Below are 19,915 nucleotides of genomic sequence, written 5' to 3'. Positions count from 1 at the left end.
TTGGACTTTGAAGAGGCATTCCTGTAAACTGGGGATATCTAAAGAGAGAACAATACACAGCCTCCAGGAGACAACTCTGATCCAAACAATGTTTTGACTTTTGCTTCCATAAATTTACAGCGATATAAACTGGAAGTTCACAGTTTTGAAGACATATAATATGGACTTTTTAAACTTGAAAATGTATACATTTTTTCCCTTCATAATTAACTTTAAAAGGATATTTTGGTTTTTTTTAAGTTGGGTTGTATACGTGCATATCAGTAAATTAGAATATCATCAAAAAGTTGATTTTTTTTTTCAGTCATTTAATTTGATTCATTAAACACAGACTGACATATTTCAGATGCTTAGTTTTTGATTTTGATGATAATGGCTTACATCTAATAACACCCCCAAATTTAGTATCTCAGAAAATTTGAACAATAATAAAAAAAAAAAAAAACACACAATAACAAAAGGATTTTTAACTGTTGGACTACTGAAGAGTGTGAACATGTACAGCACTCAGTACTTGGACGGGGCTCCTTTTGAATGATTTACTGCAGCAATACAGTGTGGCATAGAGGCGATCAGCCTGTGGCACTGCTGGGGAGTTATGAAGCCCAGGTTGCCCTGATAGTGGCCTTCAGCTTCCTCTTCACAAAACCCCATAGAGAATCTATGGGGTTTAGGTCAGGCCAGTCAAGCACAGGGACACCATGGTCCAGGTATTGGTACTTTGGGCAGTGTGGGCTGGTGCCAAGTCCTGCTGGAAAATGAAATCAACATCTCCATGAAGCTGGTCAGCAGAAGAAGTTTGAAGTTCTCTAAAGCTTCCTGGTAGATGACATTCCTGTGCTGACCTTTGACCTGATAAAACACAGTGGACCAACACCAGCAGATGACATGGCTCCCCAAACCATCACTGACTGCAAGCGCCTTGGACTCAGTGCCTCTCCCCTCCTTGGTTTCCAAATGAAATGAAACATTTACTTTCATCTGAAAAGAGGACTTTAGACCACTGAGCAACAGTCTAGTCCTTTTTGTTCTTAGCCCAGGTAAGACGCCTCTGACGATGTCTCTGGTTCAAGAGTGATTGACACAAGGAATGCCACTGTTGTAGTCCATGTCCTGGATCCGTTTGTGCATGGTGGCTCTTGAAGCAATGACTCCAGGTGCAGTCCACTCCTTGTGAAGGTCCCCTAAATTCTGGAATGGGCTTCGTTTGATGACCCTCTCATGGTTGCAGTTCTCCCTGTTGCTTATGCACCTTCTGTTTCACCACATTTTCTCCTTAAATTCAGCGTTCCATGAATCTGCTTGGATACAGCACTCTGTGAACAGTCAGCTTCTTTAGCAGTGACCTTTTGTGTCTTACCCTCCTTGCGCAGATTCTCATGAATTTACAACTTTTTCTCAAACACATGTTGAGGGAGCATAAATGAGCCTTGAATCCTGAATCCTGTAAAAACTTAACAAGGGCCTTGGATGGTCTAGTAGTTAGGCTGTGCGCCATGTACTCTTGCAGCCCAGGTTCAAGTCCAACTTATGACTCCTTTCCTGCACCCCTCTCAGCTCCCCTCTCTGACTCTGTCCACCAACCTCCTCTATCAAAAAAGGCATTAAAAGCCTAACAATAAATATTGAATAAAAGGAATCAACTTTCTGTATAGAATTGGAAATTTTGTTGTGACCAATGCAAAGACAAGGATCACTAAAATCATGTTATATAAGGATAGGGATGTTTGTGACAGGAATTCTGACAGATTTGTTCCGTCAGAGTAAAAGGTCAGGAGATCAATGAAAATCTATCAGGCTCCAAGGTTATAAACATCCTGAGCAATGCTGTGGTCAAAGGTCAAAAACATTATGTCCTATATATCTCTTTCTTAACACTCACTTTACATCGATGGAAAAAATTCTTGAGGTGAAGAGAAGTTCATGACATGGTGAGAAAACAAGTCCAGGAGGAATCAAACCTGGCCTTTGTTTGGTTTATTCTCTCTTGTACAAGAGCCCTGGGAGGGTCATTGGTAAATCAGTATTCATGGATACCATTACACCATGAAGACTAAAAGCAACTCAGAGAAAAGGTTATTGTAAAGTATAAGTCAGAGCTTTATGGGAGAGTGGCAAAGAGAAAGCAAAGAATTTACTAAAAGACATGTGGGAGACTCCATGGTCAAGTGGGAGAAAGCTCTTTGGTCTGATGAGCCCAGAGTGCAGCTTTTTGGCCATCAGACCAGACGCCAAACACAGCGCATCACCACAAACACACCATCCTCACTGTGAAGCATGGTGGTGGCAGCATCATGCTGCGGGGATGCTTCTCAGCAGCCAGCCCTGGAAGGCTGTCAGCACAAGTACAACCATGAGGCAAAAACACAAGGATAAAATCCTCAGTATAATGAAAATGTCTGTATCATCCTAACTCTCCAGTATTTCTGGATGATTTTTCCTCAGACACAGTGACACTTCTGGACCCCAGCCCACTATCAGTCTGTCTGCTGTATGTGTCACGATGTCTCACTCTGGATTAAAAGTTCAGGACAAAAAGTTTTTCCCCACGGTGGTTTGTCAGAAAATGACACATCGTGCTGTCTGCTGCTCCAAGTAGGCTACAAAAAAAAGAGAACAAATGTTGGGAATTATTATTTGTAAATACACTTTTCCCCAGGCTTGTTTTCAAATAATCGCTGCTATTTTTAAGCCGGTGTTGATGTTTGCAGCCCTGAAGCTAAAAGCAGCAGGAGAGGCTGAGTGTCTGAGAGCTGCTCACTTCTTACCAACAATTATTCTGCTTTTACTCTCATTTATGCTCTCTTTCTTTCTTTCTTTCTTTCTTTCTTTCTTTCTTGCTGTCTGTCCCGTTTCTCTTCCTGTCGTTTTCTTCCTACACTGAGTTCTTTCTTTGCCCCTTCCTTCTATCCTAACTTCCTTCTTTTGTTCCTTATGCCCTCTATCCTCTATTCCTACCTTCTTTACTTGAATTATTTTGTGTTCCTTCCTTCTTTTATTTGTTTGTTCATTCTTTCCATCCTTGCTTAATCTTTCTACCTTCCTCCCATCCTAGTTTCCTTTTTCTTCAGTTTGTTCATTCCTTCAGTCAATCCATCATTCAATCCTTCCTTCCTTCCTCCCTCACTTCCTTACTTTATTCCCTTCCTTCCTTCCTTCCTTCCTTCTGATCTAACTTCCTTTATCCAGGAATTTTCATTCACTCATTTCTTTTTGTTAGTTCATTAGTTCCTTCCTTAATTTCTTTCTTCCTACATTCCTTTTTTCTTCCTTCCCTTTTCCATCCTAGCTCCCTTCCTTCCTCACCTTTTCCTATTTTATCTTTCTTCCTTCTTTCTTCAATCATGTCCTTCTTTATCTTTCTTTCTTTCTTTCTTTCTTCCTTCTTTCGTCCCATCCTTTCTTCCTTTATCTTCCTTCCTTCTTTCCTCCCTTCCTGCCTTCCATCCTTCAAAGCTTCCTTCCTTCCTTCCCTTCTTCCTTCTATCCTTTCTTTATTCATCTTCCTTCCTTACATCCTTCATTCCTCCCATGCTAGCTTCCTTCCTCCCTGCCTTCCATCCTAGCTTCCTCCCTTCCATTCTGCCTTCCATCCTTGCTTCCATCCTGCCTTCCATCCTAGCATCCTCCCTTCTGTCCTTACTTCCATCCTGCCTTCCATCCTTGCTTCCTTCCTGCCTTCCATCCCAGCTTCCCCCCTTTCTTCCTTCATGCCTTTTATCCGTGCTTCCTTCCTCCCTGCTTTCCCTCCTTGCTTTTGTCCTTCCCTCCTTCCATCTTATCCTCCTTTCTTCCTGGCTTCCATTCCAGCTTTCTTGCTTCCTTCTTTCATGCTTTTCATCCTCGCTTCCTTCCATCCTGCCTTCCCTCCTTGCTTTCTTCCATCCTTCTTTCCTCTCTGCCTTCCATCCTTGCTTCCTTCCTGCCTTCCATCCTAGCTTCCTCCCTCCCTTCCTTCCTTCATGTCTTTCATCCTCGCTTCCTTCCTTCCCGCCTTACCTCCTTGCTTCTTTCCTTCCTTCCTGCTTGCCATTCTAACTTCCTCACTTCCTTCCTTCCTGCCTTCCATCCTATCTTCCTTGCTTCCTTCTTTTCATCTTCCATCCTGCCTTCCATCCTCTCCCCCTTCCTCGCTTCCTTCCATCCTGCCTTCCCTCCTACCTTCCTTCCTTCCTTCTTTCTATCCTTTCTTTCTTTATCTTTCTTCTTTCCTTCTTTCCTCCTATCCTTCCTTCCTTCCTCTGTTTTCATTGTCTCATTCTCAGTCATCCTCTCCCTCTCTTTCTCCTCATGTTTCTCTTCCATCTGTTATTTTCTGTCTCTCTTGTTTTCATTAAGCTGTTCCTCCTCACCTGCTGCTCCCTCTTTTATCCCCTCCCTGCATCTCTTTTGTTTTTCACCGTCCTGTCTCCTACTTCTCTAATCTCCCACCTCCTCTTTCACTGTTTTTCCTCGTCATTTTCATCAGTTACCTTCATCACTTTTTACTGTTTTGTAGCTTTGTACTTTTTCTTCCCTTTTTCTCATCCTCCATCCTTTAAAAATCCTCTTTCCTTGTTTTTTTTTTATACTTTTTGTCTCTGACCAGTACATTGCCTTACATAAAAATGTCATCTTTAAGGACACTCTTATAGGGGACACTGTGACACAGCCAAGAGTTTGGTGTAGCGTTAGTAACTAGTTAGATTTGGGGAGTTGCATTTACAAACCTTGCCAGGTTAAATCCCCTCACTCTCCCTATCCCAGTGCTGCTGTTTATTTTTGTCTGCTTAGTTGCAGTCTTCCTGGTCAGGTGACCTGCTGCAGCCAGGCTGACTCAGGTGTGAAGTGGGGGAGGGGCTAAAGGAGAACAAAGGGTGAAGGTGAAATGTTTGGAGGGATTTTGGTCCTGCTGAAAGAGAATAGCACAATTCTACAAGGACGCTGTCTATAGAAGACAGAAGATTGCTCTGTTGTTATGGTGATGCCTCCTTCATGCAAGAACACTGAGAGAAGGAGGGCCATCAATATTGGAGCTCAGCACAGAAGAACCTCCAAGAGTTGAACTTAGAGGAATGCTCAGGTGAGTCATTTGCCATTGGAATATGTTTTTGTATTTTCAATGCATTGCTTTTGATTTTGTTTTGGCCTGTAGAATTAGAGGGGACTATTGAAAGTAAAAGATATTTTCTTTGATTAATTGATTTTCGGTCATTAAATTGACATTAAAGCATGCATCTGAGTTTTTGTGTGGGAATTTTTCCAGATTTATTTGACACTTGTGTGTTCAGGAATTCTTTCCCGCTCATCCTCCTTAAAAAAATTAAATGATAATTTAAAGCAGTTTGAAACTCGTAAGTATAAATAAGCTTTAGAAATTAAGCTGTCTGTAATAACACTAACTAAGTAAATAGAAAATAGTTGTTTATTGACATAAGATTCAAAACGTTGTGACATCCAAAAATGCCGATCAACTGAAAGTTATCAGCTACTTTGTAAAGTTTTGTGTGGCAGTTTTTCATACAGGTGTTAGCTAAGGGTTGTCTAGCAGTACGAAAATAGTATAGTATAACATGATGTCAGAAATGTCATAGTGTAACATGATGCCATAAACATCATACTATAACATGATGTCAGAAAAACCATAGAAGACCATGATCTCCAACACTTCATAGTTACATGATGTCAAAAAGGTCACAGTACAACATGATGTCAGGAAAATCACAGAATAACATGATGTCAGAAACATCATAGTATATCATGATGTCAGAAAGGTCATAGTATAACATGATGTCAGATAGGTCATAGTATAACATGATGTCAGAAATGTCATAGTATAACATGATGCCAGAAACGTCATAGTATAACATGATGTCAGAAAGGTCATAGTATAACATGATGTCAGATAGGTCATAGTATAACATGATGTCAGAAATGTCATAGTGTAACATGATGTCAGAAACATCATAGTATAACATGATGTCAGAAAGGTAATAGTGTAACATGATGTCAGAAATGTCATAGTATAACATGATGTCAGATAGGTTATAGTATAACATGATGTCAAAAAAAGTTCATAGTATGACATGATGCCAGAAAGGTCATAGTATAACATGATGTCAGAAAGGTCATAGTGTAACATGATGTCAGAAAGGTCATAGTATAACATGATGTCAGAAAGGTCATGGTATAACATGATGTCAGAAAGGTCATAGTATAACATGATGTCAGAAAGGTCATAGTGTAACATGATGTCAGAAACATCATAGTATAACATGATGTCAGAAAGGTCATAGTGTAACATGATGTCAGAAAGGTCATAGTATAACATGATGTCAGAAAGGTCATAGTGTAACATGATGTCAGAAATGTCATAGTGTAACATGATGTCAGAAAGGTCATAGTATAACATGATGTCAGAAAGGTCATAGTATACCATGATGTCAGGAAGGTCATAGTATAACATGATGTCAGAAAGGTCATAGTGTAACATGATGTCAGAAACATCATAGTATAACATGATGTCAGAAAGGTCATAGTGTAACATGATGTCAGAAAGGTCATAGTATAACATGATGTCAGAAAGGTCATAGTGTAACATGATGTCAGAAACATCATAGTATAACATGATGTCAGAAAGGTCATAGTGTAACATGATGTCAGAAAGGTCATAGTATAACATGATGTCAGAAAGGTCATAGTGTAACATGATGTCAGAAATGTCATAGTGTAACATGATGTCAGAAAGGTCATAGTATAACATGATGTCAGAAAGGTCATAGTATACCATGATGTCAGGAAGGTCATAGTATAACATGATGCCAGAAACGTCCTGGTATAACATGATGTCAGAAAGGTCATAGTATAACATGATGTCAGAAAGGTAATAGGGTAACATGATGTCAGAAATGTCATAGTATAACATGATGTCAGAAAGGTCATAGTATAACATGATGTCAGAAAGGTCATGGTATAACATGATGTCAGAAAGGTCATAGTATAACATGATGTCAGGAAGGTCATAGTACATCATGATGCCAGAAAGGTCCTAGTATAACATGATGTCAAAAAAAGTTCATAGTATGACATGATGCCAGAAAGGTCATAGTATAACATGATGTCAGAAAGGTCATAGTGTAACATGATGTCAGAAAGGTCATAGTATAACATGATGTCAGAAAGGTCATGGTATAACATGATGTCAGAAAGGTCATAGTATAACATGATGTCAGAAAGGTCATAGTGTAACATGATGTCAGAAACATCATAGTATAACATGATGTCAGAAAGGTCATAGTGTAACATGATGTCAGAAATGTCATAGTGTAACATGATGTCAGAAAGGTCATAGTATAACATGATGTCAGAAAGGTAATAGGGTAACATGATGTCAGAAATGTCATAGTATAACATGATGTCAGAAAGGTCATAGTATAACATGATGTCAGAAAGGTCATGGTATAACATGATGTCAGAAAGGTCATAGTATAACATGATGTCAGGAAGGTCATAGTACATCATGATGCCAGAAAGGTCCTAGTATAACATGATGTCAGAAACATCATAGTATATCATGATGTCAGAAAGGTCATAGTATAACATGATGTCAGAAATGTCATAGTGTAACATGATGTCAGAAACGTCATAGTATAACATGATGTCAGAAAGGTCATAGTATAACATGATGTAAAAAAAAGTTCATAGTATGACATGATGTCAGAAACGTCATAGTATGACATGATGCCAGAAAGGTCTGAGTATAACATGATGTCAGAAAGGTCATAGTATAACATGATGTCAGAAATATCATAGTAGAACATGATGTCAGAAACATCATAGTATAACATGATGTCAGAAAGGTCATAGTATAACATGATATCAGAAACATCATAGTAGAACATGATGTCAGAAACGTCATAGTATAACATGATGTCAGAAACATCATAGGATAACATGATGTCAGAAAGGTCATAGTATAACATGATGTCAGAAACATCATAGGATAACATGATGTCAGAAAGGTCGTAGTATAACATGATGTCAGAAACATCATAGGATAACATGATGTCAGAAAGGTCGTAGTATAACATGATGTCAGAAACATTAGAGTACAACATGATGTCAGAAACGTCATAGTGTAACATGATGCCATAAACATCATACTATAACATGATGTCAGAAAAACCATAAAAGAACATTATCTCCAACACTTCATAGTATAAAATGATTTCAAAAAGGTCACAGTATAACATGATGTCAGAAAGGTCATAGTATAACATGATGTCAAAAAAAGTTCATAGTATAACATGATGTCAGAAAGGTCATAGTGTAACATGATGTCAGAAATGTCATAGTATAACATGATGTCAGATAGGTCATAGTATAACATGATGTCAAAAAAAGTTCATAATATGACATGATGTCAGAAAGGTCATAGTATAACATGATGTCAGAAACATCATAGTAGAACATGATGTCAGAAACATCATAGGATAACATGATGTCAGAAACGTCATAGTATAACATGATGTCAGAAACGTCATAGTTTAACATGATGTCAGAAAGGTCATACAATAACACTATGTCAGAAAAACCCTAGAAGAACATGATCTCCGACACTTCATAGTATAACATGTTGTCAGGAAAATCATAGAAGACAAGATGTCAAAAAAGTCACATTATTTTATGATGTCAGAAAGGTCAGAGTGTAACATGCCAGAAACGTCATAGTATAACATGATGTCAGAAAGGTCATAGAAAAACATGTCAGAAACGTCATAGTATGACATGATGTCAGAAAGGTCATAGTATAACATGATGTAAAAAAAAGTTCATAGTATATCATGATGTCAGAAAGGTCATAGTATAACATGATGTCAGAAAGGTCATAGTGTAACATGATGTCAAAAACATCATACTATAACATGATGTCAGAAAAACATAGAAGATCATGATCTCCAACACTTCATAGTATAACATTGAAAGGTCACAGTATAACATGATGTCAGGAAAGTCACAGAATAACATGATGTCAGAAAGGTCATAGTATAACATGATGTCAGAAATGTCATAGTATAACATGATGTCAGAAACATCATAGTTTAACATGATGTCAGAAAGGTCATAGAAAAACATGTCAGAAAGGTCATAGTATGACATGATGTCAGAAAGGTCATAGTATAACATGATGTCATAAACATCATAGTATATCATGATGCCAGAAAGGTCATAGTATGACATGATATCAGAAACATCATAGTAGAACATGATGTCAGAAACATCATAGTAGAACATGATGTCAGAAACGTCATAGTGTAACATGATGTCAGAAACATCATAGGATAACATGATGTCAGACAGGTCATAGTATAACATGATGTCAGAAACGTTAGAGTACAACATGATGTCAGAAAGGTCATAGTATAACATGATTTCAAAAAGGTCACAGTATAACATGATGTCAGGAAAATCACAGAATAACATGATGTCAAAAAGGTCACATTATGTTATGATGTCAGAAAGGTCATAGTATAACATGATGTCAGAAACGTCACATTAGAACATGATGTCAGAAAGGTCATAGTATAACATGATGTCAGAAATGTCATAGTATAACATGATGTCAGAAACGTCATAGTATAACATGATGTCAGAAACGTCATAGTATAACATGATGTCAGAAACGTCATAGTATAACGTGATATCAGAAAGGTCATAGTATAACATGATGTCAGAAATGTCATAGTATAATGTGATATCAGAAAGTTCATAGTATAACATGATGTCAGAAACGTCATAGTATAACATGATGTCAGAAACGTCATTGTATAATGTGATATCAGAAAGGTCATAGTATAACATGATGTCAGAAACGTCATAGTATAAAATGATGTCAGAAAGGTCATAGTATAACATGATGTCAGAAACGTCATAGTATAACATGATGTCAGAAAGGTCATACAATAACACTATGTCAGAAAAACTATAGAAGAACATGATCTCCGACACTTCATAGTATAACATGATTTCAAAAAGCTCACAGTATAACATGTTGTAAGGAAAATCATAGAAAAACATGATGTCAAAAAGGTCACATTATGTTATGATGTCAGAAAGGTCAAAGTATAAAAGGATGTCAGAAATGCCATAGTATAACATGATGTCAGAAACATCAGAGTAGAACATGATGTCAGAAACGTTAGAGTATAACATGATGTCAGAAACATCATAGTAGAACATGATGTCAGAAACGTTAGAGTATAACATGATGTCAGAAAAGTCATAGTATAACATGATGTCAGAAACATCATAGTGTAACACGATGTCAGAAAAGTAATAGTATAACATGATGTCAGGAAAATCATAGTAGAACATGATGTCAGAAACGTTAGAGTATAACATGATGTCAGAGAAGTCATAGTATAACATGATGTCAGAAACATCATAGTGTAACACGATGTCAGAAAAGTCATAGTATAACATGATGTCAGAAACATCATAGTAGAACATGATGTCAGAAACGTTAGAGTATAACATGATGTCAGAAAAGTCATAGTATAACATGATGTCAGAAACGTTAGAGTGTAACATGATGTCAGAAAAGTAATAGTATAACATGACGTCAGAAACGTCATAGTAAAACATGATGTCAAAAAGGTCACATTATGTTATGATGTCAGAAAGGTCATAGTATAACATAATGTCAGAAATGCCATAGTATAACATGATGTCAGAAACATCATAGTAGAACATGATGTCAGAAACGTCATAGTATAACATGATATCAGAAAGGTCATTGTATAACATGATGTCAGAAACATCATAGTGTAACACGATGTCAGAAAGGTCACAGTATAACATGATGTCAGAACTATCATAGTAGAACATAATGTCAGAAACGTCATACTATAGCATGAGGTCAGAAAAACCATAGAAGAACATTATCTCCGACACTTCATAGTATAACATGATGTCAAAAAGGTCACATTATGTTATGATGTCAGAAAGGTCAGAGTGTAACATGCCAGAAAGGTCATAGTATAACGTGATATCAGAAAGGTCATAGTATAACATGATGTCAGAAACGTCATAGTATAACATGATGTCAGAAACGTCATAGTATAACATGATGTCAGAAAGATCATACAATAACACTATGTCAGAAAAACCCTAGAAGAACATGATCTCCAACACTTCATAGTATAACATGATGTCTGGAAAATCACCGAATAACATGATGTCAAAAAGGTCACATTATGTTATGATGTCAGAAAGGTCATAGTATAACATGATGTCAGAAACGTCATAGTATAACGTGATATCAGAAAGGTCATAGTATAACATGATGTCAGAAACGTCATAGTATAAAATGATGTCAGAAAGGTCATAGTATAACATGATGTCAGAAACGTCAGAGTATAACATGATATCAGAAAGGTCATAGTATAACATGATGTCAGAAACGTCATAGTATAACATGATGTCAGAAACGTCATAGCATAACATGATGTCAGAAACGTCATACAATAACACTATGTCAGAAAAACCATAGAAGAACATGATCTCCGACACTTCATAGTATAGCATGATGTCAGGAAAATCACCGAATAACATGATGTCAAAAAGGTCATATTATGTTATGATGTCAGAAAGGTCATAGTATATCATGATGTCAGAAAGGTCATAGTATAACGTGATATCAGAAAGGTCATAGTATAACATGATGTCAGAAACATCATAGTAGAACATGATGTCAGAAAGGTCATAGTATAACATGATGTCAGAAACATCATAGTAGAACATGATGTCAGAAACGTCATAGTATAACATGATGTCAGAAAGGTCATAGTATAACATGATGTCAGAAAGGTCATAGTATAACATGATGTCAGAAACGTCATACTATAACATGACGTCAGAAAAACCATAGAAGAAAATTATCTCCGACACTTCATAGTATAACATGATGTCAAAAAGGTCACATTATGTTATGATGCCAGAAAGGTCATAGTATAACATGATGTCAGAAACGTCATAGTATAACATGATGTCAGAAACGTCATAGTATAACATGATGTCAGAAACATCATAGTATAACATTATGTCAGGAAAATCACCGGATAACATGATGTCAAAAAGGTCACATTATGTTATGATGTCAGAAAGGTCATAGTAAATCATGATGTCAGAAAGGTCATAGTATAAAATGATGTCAGAAACGTCATAGTATAACATGATGTCAGGAAAATCACAGAATAACATGATGTCAAAAAGGTCACATTATGTTATGATGTCAGAAAGGTCATAGTACAACATGATGTCAGAAATGCCATAGTATAATTTGATGTCAGAAACGTCATAGTATAACTGGATATCAGAAAGGTCATAGTATAACATGATGTCAGAAACGTCATAGTATAACATGATGTCAGAAAAACCATAAAAGAACATTATCTCCAACACTTCAAAGTATAAAATGATTTCAAAAAGGTCACAGTATAACATGATGTAAGAAAGGTCATAGTATAACATGATGTCAGAAAGGTCATAGTATAACATGATGTCAAAAAAAGTTCATAGTATAACATGATGTCAGAAAGGTCATAGTGTAACATGATGTCAGAAATGTCATAGTATAACATGATGTCAGATAGGTCATAGTATAACATGATGTCAAAAAAAGTTCATAATATGACATGATGTCAGAAAGGTCATAGTATAACATGATGTCAGAAACATCATAGTAGAACATGATGTCAGAAACATCATAGGATAACATGATGTCAGAAACGTCATAGTATAACATGATGTCAGAAACGTCATAGTTTAACATGATGTCAGAAAGGTCATACAATAACACTATGTCAGAAAAACCCTAGAAGAACATGATCTCCGACACTTCATAGTATAACATGTTGTCAGGAAAATCATAGAAGACAAGATGTCAAAAAAGTCACATTATTTTATGATGTCAGAAAGGTCAGAGTGTAACATGCCAGAAACGTCATAGTATAACATGATGTCAGAAAGGTCATAGAAAAACATGTCAGAAACGTCATAGTATGACATGATGTCAGAAAGGTCATAGTATAACATGATGTAAAAAAAAGTTCATAGTATATCATGATGTCAGAAAGGTCATAGTATAACATGATGTCAGAAAGGTCATAGTGTAACATGATGTCAAAAACATCATACTATAACATGATGTCAGAAAAACATAGAAGATCATGATCTCCAACACTTCATAGTATAACATTGAAAGGTCACAGAATAACATGATGTCAGAAAGGTCATAGTATAACATGATGTCAGAAATGTCATAGTATAACATGATGTCAGAAACATCATAGTTTAACATGATGTCAGAAAGGTCATAGAAAAACATGTCAGAAAGGTCATAGTATGACATGATGTCAGAAAGGTCATAGTATAACATGATGTCATAAACATCATAGTATATCATGATGCCAGAAAGGTCATAGTATGACATGATATCAGAAACATCATAGTAGAACATGATGTCAGAAACGTCATAGTGTAACATGATGTCAGAAACATCATAGTAGAACATGATGTCAGAAACGTCATAGTGTAACATGATGTCAGAAACATCATAGGATAACATGATGTCAGACAGGTCATAGTATAACATGATGTCAGAAACGTTAGAGTACAACATGATGTCAGAAAGGTCATAGTATAACATGATTTCAAAAAGGTCACAGTATAACATGATGTCAGGAAAATCACAGAATAACATGATGTCAAAAAGGTCACATTATGTTATGATGTCAGAAAGGTCATAGTATAACATGATGTCAGAAACGTCATAGTATAACGTGATATCAGAAAGGTCATAGTATAACATGATGTCAGAAATGTCATAGTATAATGTGATATCAGAAAGTTCATAGTATAACATGATGTCAGAAACGTCATAGTATAATGTGATATCAGAAAGGTCATAGTATAACATGATGTCAGAAACGTCATAGTATAAAATGATGTCAGAAAGGTCATAGTATAACATGATGTCAGAAACGTCATAGTATAACATGATGTCAGAAAGGTCATACAATACCACTATGTCAGAAAAACTATAGAAGAACATGATCTCCGACACTTCATAGTATAACATGATTTCAAAAAGCTCACAGTATAACATGTTGTAAGGAAAATCATAGAAAAACATGATGTCAAAAAGGTCACATTATGTTATGATGTCAGAAAGGTCATAGTATAACAGGATGTCAGAAATGCCATAGTATAACATGATGTCAGAAACATCATAGTAGAACATGATGTCAGAAACGTTAGAGTATAACATGATGTCAGAAACATCATAGTAGAACATGATGTCAGAAACGTTAGAGTATAACATGATGTCAGAAAAGTCATAGTATAACTTGATGTCAGAAACATCATAGTGTAACACGATGTCAGAAAAGTAATAGTATAACATGACGTCAGAAACGTCATAGTAAAACATGATGTCAAAAAGGTCACATTATGTTATGATGTCAGAAAGGTCATAGTATAACATAATGTCAGAAATGCCATAGTATAACATGATATCAGAAAGGTCATTGTATAACATGATGTCAGAAACGTCAGAGTATAACATGATATCAGAAAGGTCATAGTATAACATGATGTCAGAAACGTCATAGTATAACATGATGTCAGAAAGGTCACAGTATAACATGATGTCAGAACTATCATAGTAGAACATAATGTCAGAAACGTCATAGTATAACATGATGTCAGAAACATCATAGTATAACATGATGTCAGAAACGTCATACTATAGCATGGGGTCAGAAAAACCATAGAAGAACATTATCTCCGACACTTCATAGTATAACATGATGTCAAAAAGGTCACATTATGTTATGATGTCAGAAAGGTCAGAGTGTAACATGCCAGAAAGGTCATAGTATAACGTGATATCAGAAAGGTCATAGTATAACATGATGTCAGAAACGTCATAGTATAACATGATGTCAGGAAAATCACCGAATAACATGATGTCAAAAAGGTCACATTATGTTATGATGTCAGAAAGGTCATAGTAAATCATGATGTCAGAAAGGTCATAGTATAACATGATGTCAGAAACGTCATAGTATAACGTGATATCAGAAAGGTCATAGTATAACATGATGTCAGAAACGTCATAGTATAAAATGATGTCAGAAAGGTCATAGTATAACATGATGTCAGAAACGTCAGAGTATAACATGATATCAGAAAGGTCATAGTATAACATGATGTCAGAAACGTCATAGTATAACATGATATCAGAAAGGTCATAGTATAACATGATGTCAGAAACGTCATAGTATAACATGATGTCAGAAACGTCATAGCATAACATGATGTCAGAAACGTCATACAATAACACTATGTCAGAAAAACCATAGAAGAACATGATCTCCGACACTTCATAGTATAGCATGATGTCAGGAAAATCACCGAATAACATGATGTCAAAAAGGTCATATTATGTTATGATGTCAGAAAGGTCATAGTATATCATGATGTCAGAAAAGTCATAGTATAACGTGATATCAGAAAGGTCATAGTATAACATGATGTCAGAAACGTCATAGTATAACATGTCAGAAAAAACCATAGTGTAACATGATCTCCAACACTTCATAGTAAAACATGATGTCAAAAAGGTCACAGTATAACATGATGTCAGAAACGTCATAGTATAACATGATGTCAGAAACGTCATAGTATAACATGATGTCAGAAACATCATAGTGTAACATGATGTCAGAAAAGTAATAGTGTAACATGATGTCAGAAAAACCATAGTGTAACATGATCTCCGACACTTCATAGTAAAACATGATTTCAAAAAGGTCACAGTATAACATGATGTCAGGAAAATCACAGAATAACATGATGTCAAAAAGGTCACATTATGTTATGATGTCAGAAAGGTCATAGTATAACATAATGTCAGAAATGCCATAGTATAACATGATGTCAGAAACGTCATACTATAACATGATATCAGAAAAACCATAAAAGAAAATTATCTCCGACACTTCATAGTATAACATGATGTCAAAAAGGTCACATTATGTTATGATGCCAGAAAGGTCATAGTATAACGTGATATCAGAAAGGTCATAGTATAACATGATGTCAGAAAGGTCATAGTATAAAATGATGTCAGAAACGTCATAGTATAACATGATGTCAGGAAAATCACAGAATAACATGATGTCAAAAAGGTCACATTATGTTATGATGTCAGAAAGGTCATAGTATAACATGATGTCAGAAATGCCATAGTATAATTTGATGTCAGAAACGTCATAGTATAACTGGATATCAGAAAGGTCATAGTATAACATGATGTCAGAAACGTCATAGTATAACATGATATCAGAAAGGTCATAGTATAACATGATGTCAGAAACGTCATAGTATAACATGATATCAGAAAGGTCATGGTATAACATGATGTCAGAAACCTCATAGTATAACATGATGTCAGAAACGTCATAGCATAACATGATGTCAGAAACGTCATAGTATAACATGATGTCAGAAAGGTCATACAATAACACTATGTCAGAAAAACCATAGAAGAACATGATCTCCGACACTTCATAGTATAACATGATTTCAAAAAGCTCACAGTATAACATGTTGTAAGGAAAATCATAGTAAAACATGATGTCAAAAAGGTCACATTATGTTATGATGTCAGAAAGGTCATAGTATAACAGGATGTCAGAAATGCCATAGTATAACATGATGTCAGAAACATCATAGTAGAAAATGATGTCAGAAACGTCATAGTGTAACATGATGTCAGAAAAGTCATAGTATAACATGATGTCAGAAACGTCATAGAGTAACATGTCAGAAAAACCATAGTGTAACATGATCTCCAACACTTCATAGTAAAACATGATGTCAAAAAGGTCACAGTATAACATGATGTCAGAAACGTCACAGTATAACATGATGTCAGAAACGTCATAGTATAACATGATGTCAGAAACATCATAGTGTAACATGATGTCAGAAACATCATAGTGTAACATGATGTCAGAAAAACCATAGTGTAACATGATCTCCGACACTTCATAGTAAAACATGATGTCAAAAAGGTCACACTATAACATGATGTCAGGAAAATCACAGAATAACATGATATCAAAAAGGTCACATTATGTTATGATGTCAGAAAGGTCATAGTATAACATAATGTCAGAAATGCCATAGTATAACATGATGTCAGAAACATCATAGTAGAACATGATGTCAGAAACGTCATAGTATAACATGATGTCAGAAAGGTCATAGTATAACATGATGTCAGAAAAGTCATAGTATGACATCATGTCAGAAACGTCATAGTATAACATGATGTCAGAAACGTCATAGGATAACATGATGTCAAAAAGGTCACATTATGTTATGATGTCAGAAAGGTCAGAGTGTAACATGGCAGAAATGTCATAGTATAACATGATGTCAGAAAGGTCATAGTATGACATCATGTCAGAAACGTCATAGTGTAACATGATGTCAGAAAAACCATAGTGTAACATGATCTCCAACACTTCATAGTAAAACATGATGTCAAAAAGGTCACAGTATAACATGATGTCAGAAACATCATAGGATAACATGATGTCAAAAAGGTCACATTATGTTATGATGTCAGAAAGGTCAGAGTGTAACATGGCAGAAATGTCATAGTATAACATGATGTCAGAAAGGTCATAGTATAACATGATGTAAGAAACGTCATAGAAAAACATGTCAGAAAGGTCATAGTATAACATGATGTCAGAAATGCCATACTATAACATGATATCAGAAAGGTCATTGTATAACATGATGTCAGAAACATCATAGTATAACATGATGTCAGAAATGCCATAGTATAACATGATGTCAGAAAGGTCATAGTATAACATGATGTCAGAAACGTCATACTATAACATGATGTCAGAAAAACCATAGAAGAAAATTATCTCCGACACTTCATAGTATAACATGATGTCAAAAAGGTCACATTATGTTATGATGTCAGAAAGGTCATAGTATAACAGGATGTCAGAAATGCCATAGTATAACATGATGTCAGAAACATCATAGTAGAACATGATGTCAGAAACGTCATAGTGTAACATGATGTCAGAAAAGTCATAGTATAACATGATGTCAGAAACGTCATAGTGTAACATGTCAGAAAAACCATAGTGTAACATGATCTCCAACACTTCATAGTAAAACATGATGTCAAAAAGGTCACAGTATAACATGATGTCAGAAACGTCATAGTATAACATGATGTCAGAAACATCATAGTGTAACATGATGTCAGAAAAGTAATAGTGTAACATGATGTCAGAAACGTCATAGTGTAACATGATGTCAGAAAAACCATAGTGTAACATGATCTCTGACACTTCATAGTAAAACATGATTTCAAAAAGGTCACACTATAACATGATGTCAGGAAAATCACAGAATAACATGATGTCAAAAAGGTCACATTATGTTATGATGTCAGAAAGGTCATAGTATAACATAATGTCAGAAATGCCATAGTATAACATGATGTCAGAAACATCATAGTAGAACATGATGTCAGAAACGTCATAGTATAACATGATGTCAGAAAGGTCATAGTATAACATGATGTCAGAAAAGTCATAGTATGACATCATGTCAGAAACGTCATAGTGTAACATGATGTCAGAAAAACCATAGTGTAACATGATCTCCAACACTTCATAGTAAAACATGATGTCAAAAAGGTCACAGTATAACATGATGTCAGAAACATCATAGGATAACATGATGTCAAAAAGGTCACATTATGTTATGATGTCAGAAAGGTCAGAGTGTAACATGGCAGAAATGTCATAGTATAACATGATGTCAGAAAGGTCATAGTATAACATGATGTAAGAAACGTCATAGAAAAACATGTCAGAAAGGTCATAGTATAACATGATGTCAGAAATGCCATAGTATAACATGATATCAGAAAGGTCATTGTATAACATGATGTCAGAAACATCATAGTATAACATGATGTCAGAAATGCCATAGTATAACATGATATCAGAAAGGTCATTGTATAACATGATGTCAGAAACCTCATACTATAACATGATGACAGAAAAACCATAGAAGACCATGATCTCCGACAATTCATAGTATAACATGATTTTAGGAAAATCACAGAATAACATGATGTCAGAAAGGTCACATTATGTTATGATGTCAGAAAGGTCAGAGTGTAACATGCCAGAAACGTCATAGTATAACATGATGTCAGAAAATTCATAGTATAACATGATGTCAGAAACGTCATAGAAAAACATGTCAGAAAGGTCATAGTATAACATGATGTCAGAAATGCCATAGTACAACATGATGTCAGAAAGTTCATAGTATAACATGATGTCAGAAAGGTCATAGTATAACATGATGTCAGCAATGCCATAGTACAACATGATGTCAGAAAGTTCATAGTATAAAATGATGTCAGAAACGTCATAGTATAACATGATGTCAGAAACATTATAGTATAATATGATGTCAGAAAGGTCATAGTATAAAATGATGTCAGAAACGTCATAGTATAACATGATGTCAGAAACATTATAGTATAACATGATGTCAGAAACATCATAGTGTAACATGATGTCAGAAACGTCATAGTATAAAATGATGTCAGAAACGTCATAGTATAACATGATGTCAGAAACATTATAGTATAACATGATGTCAGAAAGGTCATAGTATAAAATGATGTCAGAAACGTCATAGTATAACATGATGTCAGAAACATTATAGTATAACATGATGTCAGAAACATCATAGTATATCATGATGTCAGAAAATTCACATTATGTTATGATGTCAGAAACGTTAGAGTATA

At 35.4% G+C, this 19,915-nt stretch overlaps 1 long non-coding RNA gene across 2 annotated transcripts in view; it reads left to right on the top strand.

The window, feature by feature from the left end:
* Nucleotides 1-4,876: 4,876 nt before the first annotated feature.
* Nucleotides 4,877-19,915, top strand: part of LOC121525914 — a 29,231-nt gene continuing 14,192 nt past the window's right edge. For both annotated transcript variants that reach the window (XR_005993276.1, XR_005993275.1), the window contains exon 1: nt 4,877-5,062. This is a non-coding gene — a long non-coding RNA (uncharacterized LOC121525914). The remainder of the gene's footprint in view (nt 5,063-19,915) is intronic.

Source organism: Cheilinus undulatus, linkage group 18 (genome assembly GCF_018320785.1).
Source record: "Cheilinus undulatus linkage group 18, ASM1832078v1, whole genome shotgun sequence".
Classification (NCBI taxonomy): Eukaryota; Metazoa; Chordata; class Actinopteri; order Labriformes; family Labridae; genus Cheilinus; species Cheilinus undulatus.
Note: the sequence above shows the minus strand (reverse complement) of the source record. Positions and strands in the feature narration are given on the sequence as shown.